We start from the raw sequence: 26,337 nt of genomic DNA, 5'->3' as shown, positions 1-26,337 counted from the left end.
TGGGTCTGGGGCATTGGTCCTTGAAATCAAGCTTTGCCTATTTTCATGGGTCTGCAACATTGATCCTTCTCAATGACTCACATTCTCTCAGGACTTCATTAATCCTTACACTCACCCAAGGCTTCCTCAGTGCCAAATGCTCACCTACGCTTGGAAATAGCTAATAAAATAAATGTTATATTATATACATTTTCATCACAAGCTTTTAGTTATTACTATTGTGTTTCTGTATATGCAGTGTGTGTGTGGTGGGGGTTGCAGCATGTGTGTGGAGGTCAAAAGACAACTGTGTGGAGTTGTTCTCTCTCTCCATCATGACATGGGTTCTAGCGATTAAGCTCAGATCGCCAAGCTTGTATAGCAAGAGCCTTTACCTGCTGAGCCACCTCTTTGTCTTATTAATCACAATTAAAGGGAAACACTTGAGCGAAAAATAGGAGTTCCAGAAAAGAGAAAATTCAGCAGGGCTGTTCTGCCCTGGACACTGCAGTATACCGCAGCTGACTTGTGCCCAGAAATAAACTTTGCCTTGCATGCAGCTAATCTCGGGTAGTAAGCACACTAGGGAAGATGAAAATTGAACTGTGTGCTCAAAATATCACAAATCAAGCCAAGAGAATTGATATATTTTTTAAGACTGACTTTTGCATGTGTGTTCCTCTCAAAGAAATGATCTGTCTGTCCGTTGTTGAAGAGAAACACAGTTTTTCACTTCAGTAAGTATACAGCTGACTGGGAGTCAGTAGGAGGACTACATATGTTCTGTAATCTGACTAATGTCTCTAAAATGGTGCGAAAGTTCATAGGCAAGCTCAGTGACCTTTAGTCAAGAATCAAAAAGAGGTAGTGAAGCTGGTGAAGGAAAAGGCAAACGTTGTCAACATGACGACAATATCTGTGACTTTCAACCCAAAAGACAAAATTTTGCTTGCTTTTCTCCCATTTCTCAAGTGTCATCTCCTTTGCTCTTCTACATAATGCTATGAGGGAGAACTTTGCGATGAGAATAACTTTGAGACAAATGCCATGAAGGAAAACATTTTTATTGTGCTCATTCCCTGTTGGCTTAAGATGCTCTTCTTTTTTAAAAAAAATATTTTTATTAGGTATTTTCCTCATTTACATTTCCAATGCTATCTCAAAAGTCCCCCATACCCTCCCACCCACTCCCCTACTCAACCACTCCCACTTTTTGGCCCTGGCGTTCCCCTGTACAGGGGCAGATAAAGTTTGCAAGTCCATTGGGCCTCCCTTTCCAGTGATGGCCGACTAGGCCATCTTTTGATACATATGCAGCTAGAGTCAAGAGCTCCGGGGTACTGGTTAGTTCATAATGTTGTTCCACCTATAGGGTTGCAGATCCCTTTATCTCCTTGGGTACTTTCTCTAGCTCCTCCATTGGGGGCCCTGTGATCCATCCAATAGCTGACTGTGAGCATCCACTTCTGTGTTTGCTAGGCCCTGGCATAGTCTCACAAGAGACAGCTATATCTGGGTCCTTTCAGCAAAATCTTGCTAGTGTATGCAATGGTGTCAGCGTTTGGAAGCTGATCGTGGGATGGATCCCCGGATATGGCAATCTCTAAATGGTCCATCCTTTCGTCACAGCTCCAAACTTTGTCTCTATAACTCTTTCCATGGGTGTTTTGTTCCCAATTCTAAGAAGGGGCAAAGTGTCCACACTTTGGTCTTCGTTCTTCTTGAGTTTCATGCGTTTAGCAAATTGTATCTTATATCTTGAGTATCCTAAGTTTCTGGGCTAATATCCACTTATCAGTGAGTAGATATTGTGTGAGTTCTTCTGTGATTGGGTTACCTCACTCAGGATGATGCCCTCCAGGTCCATCCATTTGCCTAGAAATTTCATAAATTCATTCTTTTTAATAGCTGAGTAGTATTCCATTGTGTAAATGTACCACATTTTCTGTATCCATTCCTCTGTTGAGGGGCATCTGGGTTCTTTCCAGCTTCTGGCTATTATAAATAAGGCTGCTATGAACATAGTGGAGCATGTGTCCTTCTTACCAGTTGGGACATCTTCTGGATATATGCCCAGGAGAGGTATTGCGGGATTCTCCGGTAGTACAATGTCCAATTTTCTGAGGAACCGCCAGACTGATTTCCAGAGTGGTTGTACAAGCTTGCAATCCCACCAACAATGGAGGAGTGTTCCTCTTTCTCCACATCCTCACCAGCATCTGCTGTCACCTGAATGTTTGATATTAGCCATTCTGACTGGTGTGAGGTGGAATCTCAGGGTTGTTTTGATATGCATTTCCCTGATGATTAAGGATGTTGAACATTTTTTCAGGTGCTTCTCTGCCATTCTGTATTCCTCAGGTGAGAATTCTTTGTTCAGCTCTGAGCCCCATTTTTTAATGGGGTTATTTGATTTTCTGGAGTCCACCTTCTTGAGTTCTTTATATATATTGGATATTAGTCCCCTATCTGATTTAGGATAGGTAAAGATCCTTTTCCAATCTGTTGGTGGTCTTTTTGTCTTGTTGACGGTGTCTTTTGCCTTGCAGAAGCTTTGCAACTTTATGAGGTCCCATTTATCGATTCTCGATCTTACAGCACAAGCCATTGCTGTTCTATTCAGGAACTTTTCCCCTGTACCCATACCTTCGAGGCTTTTCCCTACTTTCTCCTCTATAAGCTTCAGTGTCTCTGGTTTTATGTGGAGTTCCTTAGTCCACTTAGACTTGACCTTAGTACAAGGAGATAGGAATGGATCAATTCACATTCTTCTACAGGATAACCACCAGTTGTGTCAGCACCATTTGTTGAAAATGCTGTCTTTTTTTTCACTGGATGGTTTTAGCTCCCTTGTCAAAGATCAAGTGACCATAGGTGTGTGGGTTCATCTCTGGGTCTTCAATTCTGTTCCATTGGTCTACTTGTCTGTCACTATACCAGTACCATGCAGTTTTTTTCACAATTGCTCTGTAGTACAGCTTTAGGTCAGGCATGGTGATTCCACCAGAGGTTCTTTTATTCTTGAGAAGAGTTTTTGCTATCCTAGGTTTTTTGTTATTCCAGACGAATCTGCCAATTGCCCTTTTTAATTCGTTGAAGAACTGAGTTGGAATTTTGATGGGGGATTGCATTGAATCTGTAGAATGCTTTTGGAAAGATAGCCATTTTTACTATATTGATCCTGCCAATCCATGAGCATGGGAGATCTTTCCATCTTCTGAGATCTTCTTTAATTTCTTTCTTCAGAGACTTGAAGTTCTTATCATACAGATCTTTCACTTCCTTAGAGTCACGCCAAGGTATTTTATATTATTTTTGAATATTGAGAAGGGTGTTGTTTCCCTAATTTCTTTCTCAGCCTGTTTATCCTTTGTGTACAGAAAGGCCATTGACTTAAGTTTGAGTTAATTTTATATCCAGCTACTTCATTGAAGCTGTTTATCAGGCTTAGGAGTTCTCTGGTGGAATTTTTAGGGTCATTTATATATACTATCATATCATCTGCAAAAAGTGATATTTTGACTTCTTCCTTTTAAATTTGTATCCCCTTGGTCTCTTTTTGTTGTCTAATTGCTCTGGCTAGGACTTCAAGTACAATGTTGAATAGGTAGTGAGAGCACGGACAGCCTTGTCTAGTCCCTGATTTTAGTGGGATTGCTTCCAGCTTCTCACCATTTACTTTGATGTTGGCTACTGGTTTGCTGTAGATTGCTTTTATCATGTTTAGGTATGGGCCTTTAATTCCTGATCTTTCCAAGACTTTTATCATGAATGGATGTTGGATTTTGTCAAATGCTTTCTCAGCATCTAATGAGATGATCATGTGGTTTTTGTTTTTGAGTTTGTTTTGTTTATATACTGGATTACGTTGATGGATTTCCGTATATTGAACCATCCCTGCATCCCTGGGATGAACCTACTTGGTCAGGATGGATGATTGTTTTGATGTGTTCTTGGATTCGGTTAGCGAGAACTTTATTGAGGATTTTTGCATCGATATTCATAAGGGAAATTGGTCTGAAGTTCTATATCTTTGTTGGGTCTTTTTGTGGTTTAGGTATCAGAGTAATTGTGGCTTCATAGAATGAGTTGGGTAGAGTACCTTCTGTTTCTATTTTGTGGAATAGTTTGTGAAGAACTGGGATTAGATCTTCTTTGAAGGTCTGATAGAACTCTGCACTAAACCCATCTGGTCCTGGGCTTTTTTTGGTTAGGAGACTATTAATGACTGCTTCTATTTCTTTAGGGGATATAGGACTGTTTAGATCATTAACCTCATCTTGATTTAACTTTGGTACCTGGTATCTGTTAAGACGCTCTTCTATGCCATTAGTTGGCTTCATGATCCATTTTGATCAGTCAAACAAGGTCAACATCACTCGTCCATGAACCTTAGTCTTTGAACCTTATGTTTGTTGGCGCACATGGTTCTGTGTATAAAGGGAGGAAACAATATCTAAAAGGCAGTAGGGGAGTTCTTTGGACGAGGAACCAGAGTGGGAGAAATGGCACATATTGATTACTGAATGACAATAATCAAAGCTGTTGCAGAGAACAGGCATCTTAAAAAACATATATATTTTCTGAGCTTCTGAGATGACAGTCCAGGTGGAAAAAAATAAACCACTTTTGGTAAAATATTGAATCATTCCGGAACTTTTTTTTAAATCTTTGTTGTACTTCAAAGAAAGAAAAAGAAATGTAATCAACAGCGCCTATCATATTTCTCCTATTACCAAACTGAGTTCCAAACCACTAACTGTGAGAGTGTCAGGCAAAAGTCAGGGTGCAAATGGAGTGCAGGTACTCTTTGATTATGATTGGAGTTGTATCTACAGTCACATCTCATTATAACTTCAAGGCTGATGCAGTCTGAATGTATCCATGAAATCAATGTGTTGGGAATTGAATGCTTGATTCACAGAAGTGGGAAGGTTGGAGCTTCCATGACGTGTTAAGGCTGCATAGGCTCTGGCCTCTTGAGCACTTTGATGCCATGTAAGAAAGCAAGCTGGAAGGAGTTTGCTCCCTTTGTGGATTCCCAGCTCTGTCGCACAGAGTGGTACACTCCTCGCCTCTGAATGCAGCATCAGTGTGCCATCTCAAAAGCACTGGGCACTCTTGGCACCCAACCAAACCTCCTGAGTTCTTGAACTTCCTAGCCTCTGTAACTGAGGAGCAAATTCCTTCTATTTACAGTTATTCTGTGGTACTCTTTCAAGTCATACAAAAGACTAAGACAAAAAAAAAAAAAAAAAAAAAAAAAAAAAAAAAAAACACAACTCTGAGTACTCAGCGATTGGGGGCTGGGAAAGTTCTTGCCAAATAATCATGAGGGCCCGAGTTAGGGGCATCAGCACGTATAAATCAGCCGTGCCCACATGTGCCTGTAATCTCAGTATGGATAGGCAGAGATGGGAAGATCCCAGGGGTTCACTGACTGTCTAATCAATTGTCAAATTGGAAAGGTTCAAAAAGAGACAATTCCTCAAAAAAAAAAAAAAAAAGATAAGATGGGGTGTGCCTGAGGAAAATGCAACATCAGCCTCTAGCCTCCACATGAGCATATGCCTCCGCACATACATGTGCATATGCCTCCACACATACATGTGCATATACAGAAATGCACAAAGCTAGTGAATGATTTCCAAAGCTGTACTTTCGTACATCAGAAAGCACCTGTGAGCATGAGTACTGACTTACGCAGAACTTCTTTTCCTCTTGTTTTGTTGCGTTCCAGGCTAATGTAAGATCATATCACACTCTTACACTGTTGCTGTAAAGTCTCCCAAAGAAGCAGTTATGAAGATTAAATGGCTACATGACAATTGCTTCAATGCTTCCCTGTATATCTGTGACTAAATTGTGAAGAGTTCTGATTTCTGGTCTTGCGTGCAAAGAATTGAGAGGTTGTGATTCTTCCTAACAACAAAGTAAAACGCACACCAAAGTAGAAGTCCAGCAAGTTATTCTGAGGCCACAGCGCAAACCACTGCCCTGAAAATGAGAGATGCAAACTGTCAAATCCAGAGAATGGGAATTTACAGGAGAATAAACCTCAGAGGCAGGGTAGGGAAGCCCATAGTATAGGGCTAGGCTTCCGGAGGCTCCAAGAGCACAGAGGAGCACCCACACATAACCTCTGGGAATTTTACCATATGAATACTGAGAAAAATGTTCATGCTTATAGCCAGGAGAGTAGAAATGGAGGCATTTGTTCTTCTTAACAAGCCATGTCCTCATGAGTCACTCTCTCCATCAGAAGGTTAAACCCCACACCAACCTCCTCTCTCCTTTCTGTCCAAGCTGGGGGTGAACATAACTCTGAGAAGCCATAGAAAAGCCTACAGTTTAAAAGCTGAAGTTCACCAGAAGGTGGAGGCTAGACCAGAGAATGACAGAACTGTTACATGTCTCCATCCCTCACCTCTGTTCTCTCTGGACTATTTACTGCAGCCTCTTTAACAACATACACCAAGTACAGATTTTCAATTTAAAAAACAATAAAGCACGATAAACACAAAGCCCCATTGGAAAAGACAGTTTAAGTGCGGAACTGTCAGATGTGGAAGTCAGATATGGAAGATATAACCAGCAGGTCAGAAATTAATGTACCTGTGTAATGTCCAGACCAGAACACTGAGGATGAAATGGAATGCCCCCTCAGACTCTACATGGCTGAAGAAAGAATTCTGAGACTGAGATTATGGCAACAGCGTCTCACAAAAGAGGAAAATAAGAGTTCGGAAGAAGACCTTTACCGAGAAGCCATGTGGCAAGGGCAAAGAATGCAATATGAGTGTCATGAAAACAAGAGAGATCAAGAGAAACTTTTTAAGGCAATTAGGTTGGAGGTCGTTCCCAAGCTGATGTCAGACGTTGTACTATGGACCAGAGAAGTACGAAAACAGCAGGCAGAGTAAATGTAAGAATGAAAATTAAAAATTAAAAACTACATCTAGACATGCTATGTTCAAACATCGAAAAGCCAAAGAGAAGGGGGAAAAATCTTCGAACAATTAATTTCAATAAAGTGATATCAATTTGGTGCCATCAATGCCATACAATAAGGAACACAAGAGAAGGTTGATTCCAGTAAGTACTTAGGATACAATGGAAGAGACGCCATCTTCTATGAGATGTGTAAGAAAATATCTTGTTTGACCTGTCCTGGGGCACCACTGGAGAGGTGATCCAGGAGGTGTACAGCTTCGAGCCCTACAAGCAGTGCACTGTGGAGCTGCACAAAGTGTCCAAGGACAAACACAGACTCAAGTTCAGCAAGAAGAGGGTGGGCATGCATATTCATGCCAAGAGACGGCTAAAAGAGCTGAGCAACCATGAGGAAGGTGGTGACCAAGAAGGATTGATGCACCCTTCCTCAATAAACGATTGTTCCATACAGTTAGAAAAGAGAAGAAAAGAAAAGAAAAGAAAAGAAAAGAAAAGAAAAGGAAAGGAGGGGAGGGGGAGGGGGAGGGGGAGGGGAAGGGGACGGGAGAGGGAGAGAAGAGAAGAGAAGAGAAGAGAAGAGAGAAGAGAAGAGAAGAGAAGAGAAGAGAAGAGAAGAGAAGAGAAGAGAAGAGAAAAGAGAAAATCTTGAGCAGGGGAAAAGTGCTCAGTGGTTGAGGCACTTGCTGCACAAGGGCCTGAGTTCTAAAAGCAGGGCATGGCTGGGTACCCCAGTGACTACAGTACTGGGGGGCGGGATGGGGAATGGGCAGATCTCAGGGTTGTGCTAACCAATCAGTATAGTCTAAACAACATATCCCATATTCAAGAAGAAACCCCATCTCTAAAATATGAAAATGATACCTGATGTCAGCCTTTGGCCTCTGCAAGCTCCTGCATGGGTGAGTTCATCTGTACACCAATGCACATGGATGAGAGAGAGAGAGAGAGAGAGAGAGAGAGAGAGAGAGAGAGAGAGAGAGAGAGAGAGGAAAAAAGAGAAATATCTCCAAAGGCAAAGGGTTTGGGGTTTGTAATTCTAAGGATTCAGTTCTTTAGAAATTAGTAAAACCCTGAAGGACGTTATTCATAAGTAAACTGTCAATATAAATTGGTTTGGCTTATATAAATTAGAACAGACAGGATGTTAAAGTTGATGCAATTGCACATAAAAGCATTTACAATGCGCTGTGGTGTGTTATAACACTACATTAATAAAAACACTGAAAGAGAAATATATTGGTTTCAAGAGAATTTTACAAAGATTATAAACAATAAAATATGCTATGGTGGCTACTGCAGGAATCAGTTTCTCTCCACTGCTGGTGACAACTTCCAGAAGACCACACTAACCAGTCTTACTTAGGACTTTGGTCTTCCCCATTCCTTTGGAAGACCTATGATCTAGACATTGCCAGCAGATTGTCCTACAAATCAGCCTATTTTCAATTTAATGTGGCTTTGGCCAACCAAATAAAATGATGTAATAATTCCCTGAACATTACCACTCCTAATATTTATTGGGTGTTTAAAATATACTAAGACTAAACAGTACAGATAATTCAAACTTTATCTTTGCTTAACAGTTTTGTTTATTCATGCTTTTTCTGTTGTGCATTTATTTCCCCATAAGTTTGTGTGTGCAAGCATGTGTGGTGAGTGTGTGTGTGTGTGTGTGTGTGTGTACATATTATTCCCTTAGAGTTTGCCACATTAAATGTTTAAAATTCATTTCATTTTTACTGATAATGCTCTCAAAATCTGTTCCTACTCTTCCCCCTTTGGTAGCATGCTGATTGCTGTCACAGACAAGGTTCTACTTATGTGTTTACTATTTGTACCAAGCACTTAGGACATCCTGCTTGTCTTTTCCCATAGCCTTGATCAACAGACACTCAACTCATCAAGATGGCAGCTGACAGTCTGAGCCGCATCCTTTTGCTTCTTGCTGCTCCATATCTGCAACTCCACTCTAAATTCTGAAGTGAATACGAGGTTTCTTTTTCCTTCTGGAGTGCTATGGAAGGTTTATCCCCCAAGAACTGGAGGAACCAAAACAATGTCGTACTTTGTATCCTCAGCATCCTTAGGTCAGAAGGCTGGTATCACACATCCCTCCAGACTTGGGTTTTGAAGTAGAAATTGGGAAGCCTTGCTGAAAGGACTTTCCCACTTAAAAAAAAAAAAAAAAAAAACCACCTGTGTAGAACTCCTATAGCCCTGCACAGTTATTCAGCTACGTGCCACTGCCTTAGCCACTGACATACTGCCATCTTCAGGAAGAAATGTGGGGCTCTCCACTCCTATCTGTAGCAGGGTCTCTTGCAGCCAAACATTACACAGCCTGGCCTTTGTTTATGCTTTGCCATGAAATCACCTATGTTATTTCCTTTATCATCCAAGTATTAGTAATTTCCTTCGGTGGACATTTTCATCCCATATGGGGTTTTTTTGTTTGTTTTGGAATATATATATATACATACATACATACATACATACATATATATATATTGATTTGTCTTTCTAAACAAGTAGACATTTCAGTGTGAAGTTGCAAGAAATGCTAAATGGAAGAAAATTCACTTTTAAATTCAATGAACAATGTTAAAATCTCGTTTTAACATGACCATGTTTGGAGCAGGAAACAAACTCTAAAATGTTTCCTGTGTACTTATGTATAGAAAATATAGATACATGACTTAATTTCTCAAAACCAATTTATACATTTTACAAGAAAAAAATTGTATTTTTAGGTTTGTAATATAAAAGCTTTGCCTTCTTTTTATTACCCCTAGTCGCAGGTTACTACACAAATTAAAATAATGCTGCACCAGCTCTCTAGTGCTTAAGTCTAACACTTCAGTTTGCTCACAAACAATGCTTTTTTTGGCTGGGGACTCAGCCTGAGCAATTGCAGAGCATTGGCCTAACAGGGGCAACGCCAGGCTGGGCTCGCTGTTCCCAGTATTGTAAGCACAGAACGCTGCAGCTCCAACAGGGCTTCTCACCTCTGATCCAGTACACACCAGTTTCTCGGTTTCTCGCTGCTTTCCTTTGATGACTTTTTCCTCCCTGTCTTCCATCCTCTTTGTTGTCTTGTTTTTCATGGTTTAGGAAGTTCATGTCTGAGCTGCCCAGGTGCTTCAAGCGGCATGTCGGGGCTATTTTGCTAGTTATTTTTAATAGAAATATTTTTCTTCTATCACACAATACACAAACACAGTTTTATAGATAGATAGATAGATAGATAGATAGATAGATAGATAGATAGATAGATAGATGGATGGATGTGAAACGCCCTAAATACAAAACACAATTACGGAGAAAGAAACCATGCACACAAAACTCTCGGCTTAACACTGGGGAAATTTGAGAGTTATAAAGATATCAGGTTCTCCCCTCTGGCCACCAGTTAACTTTACTTTTTGAGTAACTAATACGGTATCCTAGGTTATTTGTTTAATTTTGTTATTTATATTACTTTAATCGGCATAATTATATAGAAACATTATGACATTTGTGAGGGAGAAAGGGTGTGATTTTGTTGTTCTTGCTCCTCCCAGATTTTAAAGTCATATCAACTAAAATTTCAGTGGGTTAAGTGTGAGAGGGAGACAAAAATTTATACAATAATTTCAATATTCACTTAAGATGATGATCTACTAGAGACAATAATGACAAATTAAGTTTTGGGAAAAAGAATCTTGTTAATCAATAATATCTACTATCAGATATTTATAAAATAAAGATGATAATGATACAATGTGGAAGTTACGTCTAAAAAGCAGAAAAGACCCTCCTGTAGGTGAAAATATTCTGTACTAAAAATATTATTTTTAAAAACTAGTAAAATTTCAATAAAATTAAAACTTTGACTTTATAAATATAGCAATAAACCCAAGGCAAAGAACTCATAGTAAATTATTTTTAAAAATAAGCTCTAGTCTTCATGTGGGGCCCCTAACAGCAGGAGCAGGGGCTGTTTCTGACTTTGTTGCCTGTCTTTGAATCCCTTTCCCCTAACTTGGCTGCCTTGTCTAATCTCAATAGGAGAAGATGCCCAGTCCTGCTGCAACTTGATATCCAAAGTAGGATGATATCCACAGGAGGCCTCCCCTTCTCTGCAGAGAAACAGGGAGTTAGAAGGAGAGAAGGAAGGGGGGGGGGGGCTTTGATTGGAAAGTAAATTAACTAATTAATGAATGAATGAGAAAAAAGCTCCATTTAAAACTGTAAGGAAGTGAGGGCTGCACGGTGAGTCTGGGCCAGTCTAAGCTAAATAAAAACTGCAAGTCCCAAATGAAAATAATAAACCAACCAAGAATCAGATAATATCTACTATTATAATACCTGCTATTATTGTGACTATTCGTTGTATTGCAACATAATTAAAAAGAAGATATGGAAAGATGAGGGACTGGGCACTGAAATCAGGCCATCAAGTTTTAGTGGCATGCACCTCTACCAACTGAGCCATTTAGATAGCCCTGAGTTCACATTCATAATATACTTACCCTTGACTCTGAATTCTCTTTCTATTATGGTTTTATTTTTATTTATGTTGATGTAGGTGACTGGTGCCTATGAGTACAGGTGCCTGTGAGTGTAGGTGCCTGCAAGTGCAGGTACATATGAATGCAGGTGCCTGGGAGTGCAGCTGCTTGGGAGTGCAGGTGCATGTGAGTGCAGGTGCCTGGGAGTGCAGTTGTCTGTAAGTACAGGTGCTTGGGAGTGCAGGTGTCTGTGAGTGCAGGTACCTGGGAGAGGCCAGATGTATCAGGTTCCCATGTATCAAGAGTTAAGGTAGTTGTTAATCTTCCGTCAAGGATGTGAAGACCTGAACTCATGTCCTCTATGTGAATAAAGCATGCTCTTCACCACTGACCCATCTCTCTAATCTTGCTCTCTGATTTCTTAGGCATAGTTTAAATGTCCTAGGGAAATAATCAAGATACAGATACATGTGTGTGCATACATATATGTGTGTATGTGTATACACGTGCATACATACTCACAAATAAAGTATGCATCAGAATAATCAGATTGTGGATTGGTAAAATAAGTGTTGTATACATATTAATGGAATACTATTTATTTATTTATTCAACTTAATTAAAAACAGTGAAAGCCAAGTATTTATTAAGTGATTGAACAATAGCTAAACTATGTCACATCGTCATCATAGTATGTAATTACATACAATGGAAGTGAGGTTTAAAGAAAAAGTTAGTTGATTTATTTCCTAAATAGTAAGGCCATAGTTAATTTCCTTGCTTTTTAGAAAGTAATATTTTGTGGGATTTTTTTTCCTACAATATAACATCTTAAGAGGAAAAAATACTTATTTTAAAAGCCCTGAAGCCCCTCACTTCCATTTTAAATTCAATCATACACCTCTTTCTGCTTCCTGTCTGGGAATGGAATATGACCAGCCCATTCTTGCTTTGTAGGCCTGAAGTCCCTGCCAGGAAAGCCTACATCCCCTTCAAGTGTTAGTTACCATCGATCCTGTCTCCTTAAGCTGCATCTTTTCATATGTTTGACCACAGAGAGTAGAAAAGTAACTCACATAAACATGTAGCCAGTATAAATATTCTATCATTTGTGCCCCATAAAGTTATTGAAACCTTATGTGAATTTACACATACACAGCCCATCTCAATTTGGTTCCTAAGTTTTCTCTTTAAGATTTATTTATTTTACATATGTGAGTCCTCGGTCACTATGTTTGTCTACATATCAGAAGACAGCATTGAGTCCCATTAGAGATGGTTGTAAGCCACCATATCGTTGTTGGGAATTGACTTCAGAACCTCTGGAAGAAGAACAAATGTTCTAAGCCACTGAGCCAAGTCTCCAGAGGCTCCTAAATTTTAATAAAAATACTTGATCAGTATTCAGATTTCAAAAACCTTTCAACCGTGAAAAGATGTTAACATACTCAAGATTTTCCAAACTCTAATTTTCTAGTAACTGACTCAAGGATCTATTTTGAAATTTAAATTTAAAAGAATTAAAATTAAAATTAAGATTCTCAGGCTGGAGGCAAAAATCAATGATAGAGCATTTGAGGACTCTAAGTTCAATCCCTAGTGAGTGAGTGTGTGTGTGTGTGTGTGTGTGTGTGTGTGTGTGTGTGTGTGTGCATTTGTGTGCATGTGTGTGTAAGCACACATAGAGAACACCTGAAGATACTGAGCTGTACTACTACTTAGATTCACATTCAAAATGTGGCTAAGGGCTAACTTACTGGCCTCTGAAGGGATTATTCCTCTCTGGAGGGATTAATAATGAAATAGTGACATTGGACATGATATTTCATTGGGGAACTGGCCTGAATATATTTACCACTCAGTGAGCTTGGATCTAAGGTCTACTCGTATTAAAGAATGTTCACTGTGTGTGCTTCTCTACTTTCTTGGTCTCCTTTTTCATAACCAAATCATATGTGTATTAGATTCTCAGCAAATTTGTCTACAGAAAAAGGTGTATCTGGGCTGGTGAGATGGCTCAGCGGGTAAGAGCACCCAACTGCTCTTCTGAAGGTCCTGAGTTCAAGTCCCAGGAACCACATGGTGGCTCACAACCATCCTTAAGGAGATCTGACTGGTGTGTCTGAAGACAGCTACAATGTACTTACATATAATAAATAAATATTTAAAAGAAAAGAAAAGAAAAAGGTGTATCTTACCCCAGCAATGTTTTAACAATTAACAATTAATTAACAGTTCAGATTCCCTTGGTGGATTAGAAGATACATCTGGCTGGGCACTGTGGCCCACACCCATAATCTCAATACCTGGAGGGGAGACAGGAAGATGGAGAATTCAAGGTTATTCTTTGAGGCTAGCCTGCTGCTATTGTGAGACCCTGTCACACAATAGCAACAATTACAAAACTCTATACAATGCGTAACAGTGCAGGCTCAGTGTGAGAGATGAAAAGCCCAGGCATGTTGTTTATTACAGGAGGGGACCATGTGACCTCACAAGCAGTGAACTTCCTCTCATATCTAAGAAGTCTTCTGTGGCCTAAAAGAGAAGAAGTAATGACCTACCCAAAGCTCAGCTGTGCTTTTCAGCTTGTCCGTAAATATTGGACAAGCACTTTACTGCTAGCAGCCAGTCCTTTGGTAGTGCTAATGAGCATAATATTTTAAGTTGATTACAAACTGGACTGAAATTCTTACACACCGGTATGTGAAGTTGGGTCCCGAGTGCCAGGGACGGATAGAAAAGATAGAATGCGTGCCTGGATATGGCTGCCAATGATGTCAACCACTTGGAAAGGAATGATATATCGTGATGGAGGTATCCTTCCTCCCTTGGAATAAATGCACTCCCAGAAAACATCCATAGTAACTCATATAAAAAGCAAAGCCTCCTAGGATGGCTACATGAGAACATAGTGTATGTGCACCACTAATCTAAATTTGTCAATCAATTGTCAACAAACTTTAATTGTCACTCACAGCAGGCACTCCATCCGTTATCAGGAAACAACTGCATCGATGACAAAGTTCCTAATAAGAGAACAGTGACAAACATTATATAGTAGCCTGTAGTTAAGACACAAATGAGCACTACAAGCCATTAGTGCTTCTGCTAGGACTCAAGCAGTCATTCTCCAAGTAGCCCCCAGGACTCACTGTGAAAATAAAGCAATTTCCACACAAATACCTCGGTATCATTTGCCTCCTATCTGTATTTCCACTAATAATGGGTGTCTTAGTTAGGGTTTTACTGCTGTGAACAGACACCATGACCAAAGCAAGTCTTATAAAGAAAATTTAATTGGGGCTGGCTTACAGGTTCAGAGGTTCAGTCCATTATCCTCAAGACAGGAACATGGCAGCATCAAGGCAGATATGGTGCAGGATCAGCTGAGAGTTCTACATCTTTATCTGAAGGCTGCTAGTTGAATACTGACTTCCAAGCAGCTAGGATGAGAGTCTTATAGTCCACATCCACCATGACACACCTATTCCAAAAAGGCTACACCTTCTCATCGTGAAACTCCCTGGGTCAAGCATATACAAACCAACACAGTGGGTAAAGCTATGGCTACTTTATCAAGAGCAAAACAGAGGTGCCAGACTCTAGGAGTCTCCCCTTATGCACCTTATACATTTCAGGACTCCTAATAGATGTCTGTGATTTAAGATACTACTAAATCATATACATGTCTCTTCATGACCTATACATATCCATTCTAAATTAGGTACACTAAGAGATCAATAATAATTGGTGATAAAAGAGAAAAATAACAAGGTTTTATGCCAAGGTAGTATCTCAAAGTACCTTATTACGTTGCCCTCATCCTTCTTGGAATGATGGGAAATAATGGAGGACCTCTGCAGTGAACTGAGCTGAGATGAATGACATGAGTATTGAGACATCACACCAGGCTACTGCACACGGATTACTTGATCCTACCTTTGCAATACTGTTACAGCTGGTCAATAACCAAAATGGCTTCTAAAGGACTTACAGGGCAGCTTAGCTTTTTCAACATGGGCACCCTGAGCATGGATGACTCGTGTCCTATGTCTTCAGAAGGGACCCCCTTGAAAACTTAACTGTTTCTTTGTAGAGTTTTCCTTGTGACATTTTCAAGTTACAGGTGACCTCAGATAACCGAAACCACAATAAAACAATACACCGGAAGGGGGAAGCTCAGAGGAGAGGGTGCAGTGAGATCCTGTCATTTCATCACACTTGACGTACAACAGTACAACGAAAGCCAGCTTTGCTCAACGAAGTGATGCCTCAAACACTGAAAGTGTTGATTTTATTATAGTCTAACTGTCTAGGATATGTCTTTTTAATATTCTGTGGGATAAAGTTGGGAGAGGGGCTACATGAAGCGCTTCTGTTGCTCACAGATGTGCACATTTAGCATCGGTTTGAACTAACCAATTTTCTTATTGAATACTATTTTTATTTGAAAGAATGATGGACTGACAGACACACTATAGTCACTCAGCTTTGACTACCTGCATGGGGTTTTCTCTCAGAAATAAACAAAACAAGATTGTCACTTCAAGGAAAACAGCTAACGGTATTTTAACAATGTTAAATTTTTGATGTATATGCAAAACAAAAACACTGGAAAATATGTATCCTGGTGTGTAAAGTCTGTCCTGATGATCTAGGCCTGATTGCTCATGATTGTAATCTCATAACCTGTAAGGCTTGAGAACGAAGATTGCCATGAGCTCAGGGCTAGCCTGATCTACAGAGGGAAACTTGGCCAATGCATAAATAAGTAAAATTTGTAAAAGAGAGTGATAAAGCTGGTGACATAGCTTGGTGGTAAAGTCCTTGCCTCGCATGCACTCAGGCCCTTGCATTAGCCACCAGTGCTACTAAAAACAAGCAAGCAAGCAAACCTTGGAGAAAATGTAATGAAAATGGTGCTGAAAGCAACACTTTCGGTCACATCCAGAAAAGTGGACAATATTTGCAAGATCTACATAATTCAGTAAATCAATAACTCCAAATGGCCAATGGGTGTTGCTATAAAAGATTCATGGGCCAAAGAGCCATTTTATACACAGTTAGATTTCAATATAAAAGAAAAGGAAACACTTGTTGACATGGACTTAAAATCTACATTACAGTTTTAATTTCCAACTGAAGGATTTGGGGTAGTGTCAAAAAATAGCCTCAGTTATCTGAAAGAACCACTTAAATATGCATCACTTTTAAAATCTGTCCATAGATAGATTAGATAGATAGATAGATAGATAGATAGATAGATAGATAGATAGATAAGATAGATAGAAATATATAGATAGATGATAGACAGACAGGCAGACACACCGATAGATGGATGATATATAGGTAAATGGATAGATAGATGATTGCTGGATAGTTATAGATATAAGATAGATAGATAGCTATGATTAGATAGATACATGATAGAATAGATGGAGAAATAGATTATTGATATATAGATAGAAATAGGCGATAGATAGATAGATAGATAGATAATATGTATGTATATATATATATATCTCTATCTAATCAGTGAAGCCAGACTTTCTCCATATCTCTATAGCACATATCAAGATACACAAATAGTGGAAACAAAGATGAGTGTCGTTATTGTTTTGGTTTGTTTGTTTGTTTGGTTGGTTGGTTGGTTGGTTGGTTGGTTGGTTGGTTTATCTGTGTAATACCCCTAGCTGTTCTGAAACTCTCTTGGTAGACCAGTCTGGCCTTAAACTCGTAGACATCTGCCTGCCTCTGCTTCCCCAGTGCTGGGATTAAGGCCATGCACCGCCATGCCCAGCTGAGAATGTAGCTATTGTTACAATATTAATTATTATTAAGGAAACTTGCAAATATAAAGACATCTTTATCAATTTGGGGGAGATATGGTTATATTTAATTTAAAATATATTAATACATAATGGCTGATCATTAATAATTAACAAATATTTCATATATTTCTCTAATTCTAATTTCTTTTTTTAAGAGATTTTATTTTTGTCTTATGTGCATAGGTGTCTGACCTGCATGTGCATCTGCACACTACCTGTACACCTGGTGGCCTCAGAGAGGGTTGGATTCCTTGGAACTGGAGTTATTATAGCCAGTGGTGAGGCTCCATGTTTGTGCTGGGAATCAAACCCAGTTCCTCTGGAAGAGCAGCCAATGCTCTTAACCACTGAGCCAGCCCTCTAGCCCTATGTTTCTAACTCCTAATAAAGTAAACACTGAAAGCTTTAATCTACTTATACAAAGGCTCTGTGGGTCTCAAGAAAAAATATTTGAGAACCACTGAATGGAAAAAAAAAAGAGGAAGTCTGGGGAATTAAAATCCACTACTGCATGATCTCCAACATACCTTTTAAGGTGGTTTGAGTCAACTTGACCTCCATAGCTATAGAGAGTGGCATTATTGGGAGGTGTGGCTTTAGTGCAGTAGGTGTGGCCTCGTTGGAGGAAATGTGTCACTGAGGTTGAGCTTTGAGGTTTCCAACGCTCAATCCTGGCCTAGTCTCTCTTCTCTCTTCCTGCTGACTGCCAATTCAGATGCAGAACTCTCAGCTACCTACCCAGCACCATGTCTGCCTGTGTGCCACCACGCTTTCTGCCACCTCTGAACTGTGAGCCAGCCTCAATTCAATGTTTGCCTTGATGCTGTGGTCATGGTGTCTTTTCACAGTAATAAAACCCTAAGACAACCTTTCTTCACCTTTATGACCTCAAATGAAAGGTGTTGATAATTTAATACATACATGCACACAAACACACACACTCAAATGCACACACACATATACATATATGTATATGTGTGTATGTATATTTATGCATGTGTGTGAACATGTGTCACCAAGTAAAATGTTGGGAGTAGTCCATGTTACATCATATCTGAGGAAGTCAGAGGACAACTTTGTGTAGTCAATTCTCTCCTTGCACCTTTAAGTGGGCTCTGGAAGTCAATCTCAGGCAGGCAGTCTTGCCCAGCAAGTGCCTGACCCTCTGGGCATCTCTCTAGCCCTGCTGTCGATCATTTAAACACAAACAACATACACTAGTGTTCTTTAGAGGACAATGTACCATACTTTTGGAGATATAATCTAAAAGCTCCTAATGTACCAAGACTCCCTCAAAATCAGGCCTTCGATGGAGTGGCAACAGACGAGAGTCACATCAGATCCTAACTCAGGCTCTGAGTGCCCAAGGTCTCATTTTCACGTTTACAGTTGTCAAAAACAAACAAAAAAAAAAAAGAAAGAAAAGAAAAAGAAAACCAACCTCGTACAAGCTGATATATAAGATATTGACGAGCATGTGAAATATGTTTATTTTTAGATTTATTTATTGTTATATGTAAGTACACTATAGCTGTCTCAGACACACCAGAAGAGGGCATCAGATCCCATTACAGATGGTTGTGAGCCACCATGTGGTTGCTGGGATTTGAACTCAGGACCTTTGGAAGAGCAGTCGGTGCTCTTAGCCTCTGAGCCATCTCTTCAGCCCATGAAATATGTTAAGTCTTGTGTTTCGTTTCCTATTTCAGATTGCTTATAGAGCTTAGTCTACACATTCTGAGGCAAAGCAAAATGATGGAATTTTCATTAACAAGTGGAGGAATCAAGCTATTTCTCTTTCAGTCTTTTGGATTTTTACACCAAATGATGGATTTTTTAATCTGCTGTCACCTCCATAAACCTCTGCAACACAGAAGTGGGGAAACCTCTGTTCTTGTAAAATTCTGGTTTCTCCTTGCCTTTAAAACACTGGTTTTGGCTTTAGTATACTCGAGTTGTGATTATTTACAAGTATGCTAACTTCTGCTTAGGCGCCAGACAGCAAAAGAGTCCAGGATCTGTGTCCCTTTGTAAGCACACTATGTTGCTGGATCAGACAGGGGCTGGGTGACTAATTGCTTCATAAGAACCTCAGAACCTCAATTTTCCTTTTTTTAAGTAAAGATTATTTTTATTATCCTTAGGGGTGTGTGTGTGTGTGTGTGTGTGTGTGTGTGTGTGTGTGTGTGTGTGTGTGTGTTTGCCTGTGTGAAGGGAAGGGGAGGGTATCTGCATGTGAGTGTAGATGTGTGCACTTAAGAGGTGATGCCTGGGTCTTATTCTCACCTGATGGGATTAACAATAGCTGGTAAGTGGGCCTGGAGAGATGGTTTAGTGATTAAGAGCACTGACTGGCTAGGCAGTGGTGGTGCACGTCTTTAATCCCAGCACTTGGGAGGCAGAGGCAGAGGCAGAGGCAGGTGGCTTTCTGAGTTCGAAGCCAGCCTGATCTATACAGTGAGTTCCAGGATAGCCAGGGCTACACAAAAACAAACAAACAAACAAACAAACAAAAAGGCACTGACTGCTCTTCCAGAGGCCATGAGTAGTCATGAGTTCAATTCCCACCAAACACATGGTGGCTCACAACCATCTGTAGTGGGATTCAATGCCCTCTACTGGTGTGTCTGAAGACAGCAACCGTCTACTCACATTAAAAAAAAAGAGCTGTTGCCTAAGGAAGCCAGAGGTATCAGATTCCCCTGGAGCTGGGTGAGTTCTGGGTAATTATGAGCTACCCAGGTGGATACTGGGAACCATAATGAGGTCCTCTGGAGGAGCAGCAAGCTCTTGTAACCACTGAGCCATCTTATGAACCTCAGAAATCCAGTTTTCTTAACATATAATGGATATGTGGACTGCACACACTGGAGTCACAGATACCTTCCAAGTCCAGTTGGTCTGGCAGAGGATTGAGCAAAGGACAAAAGTGTTCTAAAAAGTGATACTCTGCTTCAAACCCATGAGATCATTTGATTTTTCCTATCACTGCCAATGTGTGACAAAACTTTCTTTAAAGAGATGTTTGCAATTGGTCTTTGGCACGGCTTTTTGGCCATCTAAAAACAGAATAAGATGCCTACCCACAGCCTCAGTGTGTCAGCACTTATCCGGGTTTGCCTCCAGACACAGAGCAATCATGGTTCACAAGTTCAAGTAGTGCCCTAGCCCTGGTTGAGCAGCTATAGGCCTGGCCTAGTATTTTTAATCCAATTTAGATCAATTGCCCCTCTGCAACCTGGACCACAAGGCTAGTATAACTCTTTTTCATCCCTCTCAAATATGAATATTTACTACAATTTTTAATAAGGTAGTGTCAGTTACTAGGAATGGTGAGTCTATAAATGAGATTTGTGATGTTGAAATGTGCTCTGGAAGACCTTCCGGTCCTCTGCAGTTACAGTTCTCTTTCTAAAAAGAATGCTGTTTGGAAAATTTACACTAAAAGTATTATTTTTTTGTATGTTTTCTTGCTCTTCATAATAAAATAAAAACATCTCAGTCATGCTTTGATAAATTCTACAACTGCAGGCTGTAATCCTGCCCTGCCTGCCAGAGGTCTATTAGGCATTAATTGGAGTTTTTAATTGTGCATGATGTTTGTAGAGGGCAGGCACAACCTTGTTGCTGTTACATATTGTTTGATTTGAATAATTCATCACGTTTTAAAAAACTACCTAGACATGATTGTAATAACCGGCCCCTATTTTTTTTTACACTAGACTGCTTAAAAATTACTGTCTGTAAATGTATTTTTAATTTAGGGAAAAAAATGTGCTTGTTTGATGGAAATGTGAATTTGCAAGAGATAGGTAATTCCCCTTCCACTGTTCTGAACACAGTGCCCAGCTTGGCAAGGCGGGCAGATTTTCAGATTCCTTTGCAATCTCTCTGGGTCTGAACAGATCCGAGCTGCTCAGCTCCAGGCTCCAGAGCTCGGGTAGCCACAATCAGCCCGAGGTCTTCCCAGTTTACCCCAGAATCCTCACCAACAGCGATCCAGCCACTCTAAGGGATCCGGATCGGTGATTCCCAACTAGTGAGGGAGCGAGCACGTTCGAAATTCAACAGAATTTAACAGATCCCACCGCCACCCAGGCATGGCTCTTATTTTAAGATTAGAAACTCTGATAGATTCTGGATAAATTCGCGTGATGGCTGAATATTTCACTAATGATAACATCTGCATTCATCTGAATGAGTGCTGCGCGCTCAGTTTCACAGATGGCCTTCCACAGGGAACAAACATCTTCAGGTGCTCCGGGTCTCAGCCCAAGACCACGCAGCTGAGGCTGTAGCCCGAGAGGCCGCAGATCCAGCCTGCTCACCCAAAAGTCCAATTAGGCCGGCTTCCCACGGCCAGTGGACACATCGCAGTGCAACTGCTGCCCCCTATCGGCCACGCAAACAATAGCCCTACCCCGCCTCGCTCGCTGGAAAAGGCCTCTGGAAAGGAAAAAAAAAAAAAGGTTCCACCACCAAGCAGTCGAGGTGGTGGTGGGGTGGTGGAAATTCTCGGAAAACCTGTTTTATATAGCCAGCAAGCTCCCACTGCCTCGTTCTAGCGCGGTTGTTCTAAAGAGATGATAAGATGTGAGCTTGGGGAGACGAAAGTGACACTGCTTGGTGGGGGAGGGGCGAGAGACCCAGAAGGTTCGATTTACGGTTTCCGCCCCCTGTTCAGTCATCTGGCCAGGGCTTAGGGGACAGCGCATGCCTTCCGTAGCGACCAGCACGTTCGTTAGAGCACAGGGTGTTTCCCCCAGGTCTCAAGCCGCTGCCTTCCCCATTGCACCTTCAGCAGAGTCCCCTGACCTGCTGCAGAGGTGACAAAGGCCACCCGCCCCGAGAATCTGTCCCCAGAGGCGTCCACAAGTAGGTGTTATCCCTCTGGTGCCTGTAATGCAAATAAAGATGTATCTCATGGAAAAGCACTAAATCCTGAGCTCAAGCCCGGGGCTCCACTGGCGCCTGTGCTGTGTGGATTCTGTCCTAGAATTGAATATTTAAAATTTGCCTCCACTTGGACACAGCCGAGACTGCTGGCGGCTGAGAGCATCGCGCGCGCGTGGGGTTACACTCTCGGGTGTTTCTAATTTCGTTTTCATTATTTTCTCCCACTTCATTACCACCCTCCTCCCAGCGCACACGCGCTCGGCCGTATCCTAACTTGTTCGCTCATGTCCATCTTTGCCTTGGAGCTTTTGGCAAGAAGATATGAGAGAGATGGACGGAGGTGAGCGGAAGAAGGGAGGGCGGGGAAGAGGTAGAATCAGCTGGCAGCCCCGACTGTGTTTGCGTAGGTAGGGGGACGCCGGAGGAGGCTCTGCGGGGGGACAACTGAGAAACCCCGCACGCGCTCGTCGCCTAGGCGCCTGCACTGTGCGGATGCCAGCAGACGCCCGAGTCCACTGGGACCTTCGGGAGCTCGGCTGGCTCCGCTTTCCCGGACTGGCCGGGTCTAGGTTCCCGGGCGGCTGCAGGTACCCACGATGCGCATCCCCGGGGGACAGAAAGACCGGGGCGGCGCCCGGATCCGAGAGCCCCTGGGCGCGGCCGAGACTCTTGGGGCCCCTGGGCGCGGTGCTACCGGGACACGGGCGGCCACCGATCTGGCGGAAGCAGAGTCTGCGGGGAGGAGCTGCCTCGCCCCGGGCGAGCCGCAGGGCTCCGGAGGCCCCGGGGAGGCCGTGCTGGGCTCCGCGCGTTCCCGCTGTGCGCCTTGGCGCGGGCACCAGGAGCCGCCCCCCGCGGGCGGCCACTTCCCGGATGGGGCCGCGCTGTTCTCCAGGACAATCGGGGCTCCTCCCCTCGCCGCGATCTTTCTAGGAGGCTACCTCCGAGATTGCCTGGCGGCTTTCTCCCTGGCGCTACCCTCGGGCTTCTCTCACTGAAAGCCCCGTAAGAAGCACATGCGGGCGGCTCGGCTAGAGATCCTTCACAGCCGCAGGAAGCCAATGGGGAACGGAAGTTCATTTGCGATTGCCCTGATTCTCGCAAAGTTACGTGCTCTGTTTTCAGCCTGACCAACAACACAGAAAATGTAATTCTGCTTTGTGTGTGTGTGTGTGTGTGTGTGTGTGTGTGTGTGTGTGTGTGTGTTTCGAAATCAGTCGTACCTAGTGACTTTCAGAGGAACCGTGGATGGATCTAGGAGAGCCGTCGTCACGCGGCAGGATCTGGCTAAAGAGACTCAGTCCCTTCCTCTCGGCTCACCCACTCTAATGGGAGTGCTAGCTTTCAATTGTTTTTCTTAATTATTGTGAGCCTCACGATATAAAAGTATTAATATGACAGAAATTGGGCATAAAATTTAAGTAGATCTCCCAAATAAGCATTAGATTTCTTGGGTCAGTAATACCCGGGATAATAGAGAACTTGAGTTTTATAACAACAAAGGAAACTTTACTCTTTAAAAGAAAATTATTATTTAGCAAACACTTACGAAGATTCTATCTTGTATCAAAACCACCCATATACACACCACTGTATTCTGTGAATCATCTGCTACGGTTCATTATACAAGCGGGCAGAACACTGGATATTTTGAAAGCCTTGTATCATTTTACTGTTCCAGAGTCAATAACAAGTAGATATTGTTTTTATATAAGATTGAAATATTGGTTTTATGAGACATGAGAGGTGATCATTCGAGTTAGTCCTCGCAGCTAATGCCACGAAGGGATTGAAGCAACCAGTCTGCCGCAATCTTCTCATTCTTGGACCAGATTTACAAAGATGTGTATTAAAACCTCTTCAGTTGGATGTGATGTAAAACAAAGCTTGTTAACAACCCCCCATTCCCAATCAGAAAATAACTCCAACGTATTTAACCAAAATTAATTACTGTATCAAACAGATAGTTCCACTCTCAAAATATGGAATTAACCAAGGTGTCCATTAGAAGAAAATGTATAGTAAAATATTCAGACCTTAAAAATGAACTAAATCAGGCAGGCCAGTGGTGGCCCATGCCTTTAATCCCAGAACTGGGGAAGCAGAGGCAGGCAGATCTCTGAGTTGGAGGCCAGCCCGATCTACAGAGCGAGTTCTAGGATGGGAAGGGTATGGGGAGAAGTGTACTAAGCACGAAATCACAGTAGGAAGAATTACTGGGCTTTCTGTAGCTCTGAAATGTAACTGTTGGTTCTCAGACTCTATGATAAAATGTGAACGTTCCACCTTTCACACTCCTCCATGGTTCCATTTGCTAGAAGAGCTTGCTGTCTCCAGTGCATATATTGTATCTATGGACTGAATCCCAAAATCTATGGACTATATCCCAAAAGATGAACAAACATTTATAGCTCAACAAAATGTATAATAATAATAAAAAGAGACTGTTAAGCATTCTGTCTAAACTCCACCCCCACAGTTACCTGGCAACAGCCAGGTATGCTTCACCCCACAGTTACCTGGCAATAGCCAGGTCGGCCTGACCTACTATAAAAGGGGCTGCTTGCCCCCTCCTCCCTCTCTTATTTCTCTCTTGCTCTTCTCTTCTTGTTTCTGCTCTGTCCCCTTATCCTTCCCCATTCCCTTCCCCCCTCTCTCCACGTGCTCATGGTCGGCCTCTACTTCTCTACTCTCTCTGCCTTTCTCTGCCCCTACTACCCTCTTAACTCCCCTCCCCATGCCCTGAATAAACTATTCTATACTATACCATCGTGTGGCTGGTCCCTGGAGGGAAAGGGATGCCTTGGCATGGACCCCCTGAGACATCCCCTTCCCTCATACCTCACCACACGCCTATAGAACATATCACTCCTTTTCTTTATCTTTTTATAAACACATCAGAGACCCTCCAAGAAGAGAATTGTCTGCTGACACGGGGGCAAATTGAAGAATGAGGTCTGGACACAGTGCACTGCAGAATGAGGTCTAGAGAGTCTTGTGCCTCCTTCCCAATTTCCTTTCTACCGCATCCAAACCACACTGCCTCAGCCCAGAAGTAAGAATGTGAATAATTCAGCAGCTACAATAAATGGACAGTCCGGTCTAGATTGCCCCCCCCCAGCCCCCTTCCTCTGCTAATTGCTTGCCTTCTGCATATTTGACTGTTGTCAAGTCTGTCTCCCAGAGGGGGAGAGAAACCCAGTAGAACTCAATTATTTCCTTCCTGCTAATGCCAACCAGTAATTCCAATATAAAAAAGGCAGGGGTAAAGAATTTATGGGAGAATTTACTAGAGATGTTCCCTTAAACAAATCTTCCGATGACCCTGGATTTAATTTCCATGCCACTGGTGTCTCCCCCAGTCACAGGAAAGTCTTGGACATGGCTAAATGGGTGTTGCTCACCTAAATGTGTCTTCCAGACTTTTCTTCCTGTCCATCCCGCTGGTGATAATTAAGACGCCGGGAAAATAAGAAAGAAATGGGAGTGATTTGCTGAGCTATTCTACTTTCGTTTTGGGGGTAGGGGGAAAAGAGTTCTATTTCGAGAATCCTTTTGTAAGCTGTGTGAAGATATGTTTCTGTCCCGCCTCACCTGCCTACGGCATTCTCTGATTGGTTTAATGAACTGCCAATAGTTAACCAGGAGAGGATAGGCAGAACTTCCGGGTAGAAAGAGGAACACCAGGAAAGACTCACAGGCCGGGATTGCACCAGCCTTGTTAAGTTGGTTGTATGGTTGTATACGGACCGAGGAAAGGTAATGAGCCACACAGCAGAAAGCAGATTGGTGTAAATGGGTTAATTTGAGTTATAGGAGTTAGTTGGGAACAAGCCTAAGTAAGCAAAGGCCTTAAGCATTGATAATTATTGAAACGTCTCCGTGTTGTTACTGGGAATTGGCATCTCGGAGACAGTACAGTTCTAGGTTACAGCATCAAAACAAAAACAAACAAACAAACAAAAAAGCTGGCGAGATGGCTCAATGGTTAAAAGTACTTGTTGCTCTTGCAGAGAACGTGGGGTGGGTTCCCAGCACCCACATGGTGGCTCACTACCATCTGTAACTCAGGTTCCAAGGGATCTGACGTCCTCTTTTGTTCGATGTGGGTATTGGGCATGCGTAGGGTACGCATACATACAGTCAGGCAAAGCACTCATACACATAAAATAAAAACAAGAATG

At 41.8% G+C, this 26,337-nt stretch overlaps 1 long non-coding RNA gene across 2 annotated transcripts in view; it reads right to left on the bottom strand.

Moving 5' to 3' along the window:
- G730013B05Rik (RIKEN cDNA G730013B05 gene) overlaps positions 1 to 25,695 on the bottom strand; it is a 33,215-nt gene extending 7,520 nt beyond the window's left edge. The window contains exons 1-4 of one of the 2 annotated variants that reach the window (NR_040379.1): positions 23,377 to 23,438; positions 14,402 to 14,452; positions 13,622 to 13,729; positions 9,939 to 10,099 (exon numbers count right to left, since the gene is read on the bottom strand). This is a non-coding gene — a long non-coding RNA (RIKEN cDNA G730013B05 gene). Of the gene's footprint in view, positions 1 to 9,938; positions 10,100 to 13,621; positions 13,730 to 14,401; positions 14,453 to 23,376; positions 23,439 to 25,557 lie in introns of those variants that run through there. The other variant, NR_040380.1, reaches the window with a different exon arrangement.
- Positions 25,696 to 26,337: the final 642 nt, after the last annotated feature.

This window comes from Mus musculus, chromosome 16 (assembly GCF_000001635.26).
Source record: "Mus musculus strain C57BL/6J chromosome 16, GRCm38.p6 C57BL/6J".
Lineage (NCBI taxonomy): Eukaryota > Metazoa > Chordata > Mammalia > Rodentia > Muridae > Mus > Mus musculus.
Note: the sequence above shows the minus strand (reverse complement) of the source record. Positions and strands in the feature narration are given on the sequence as shown.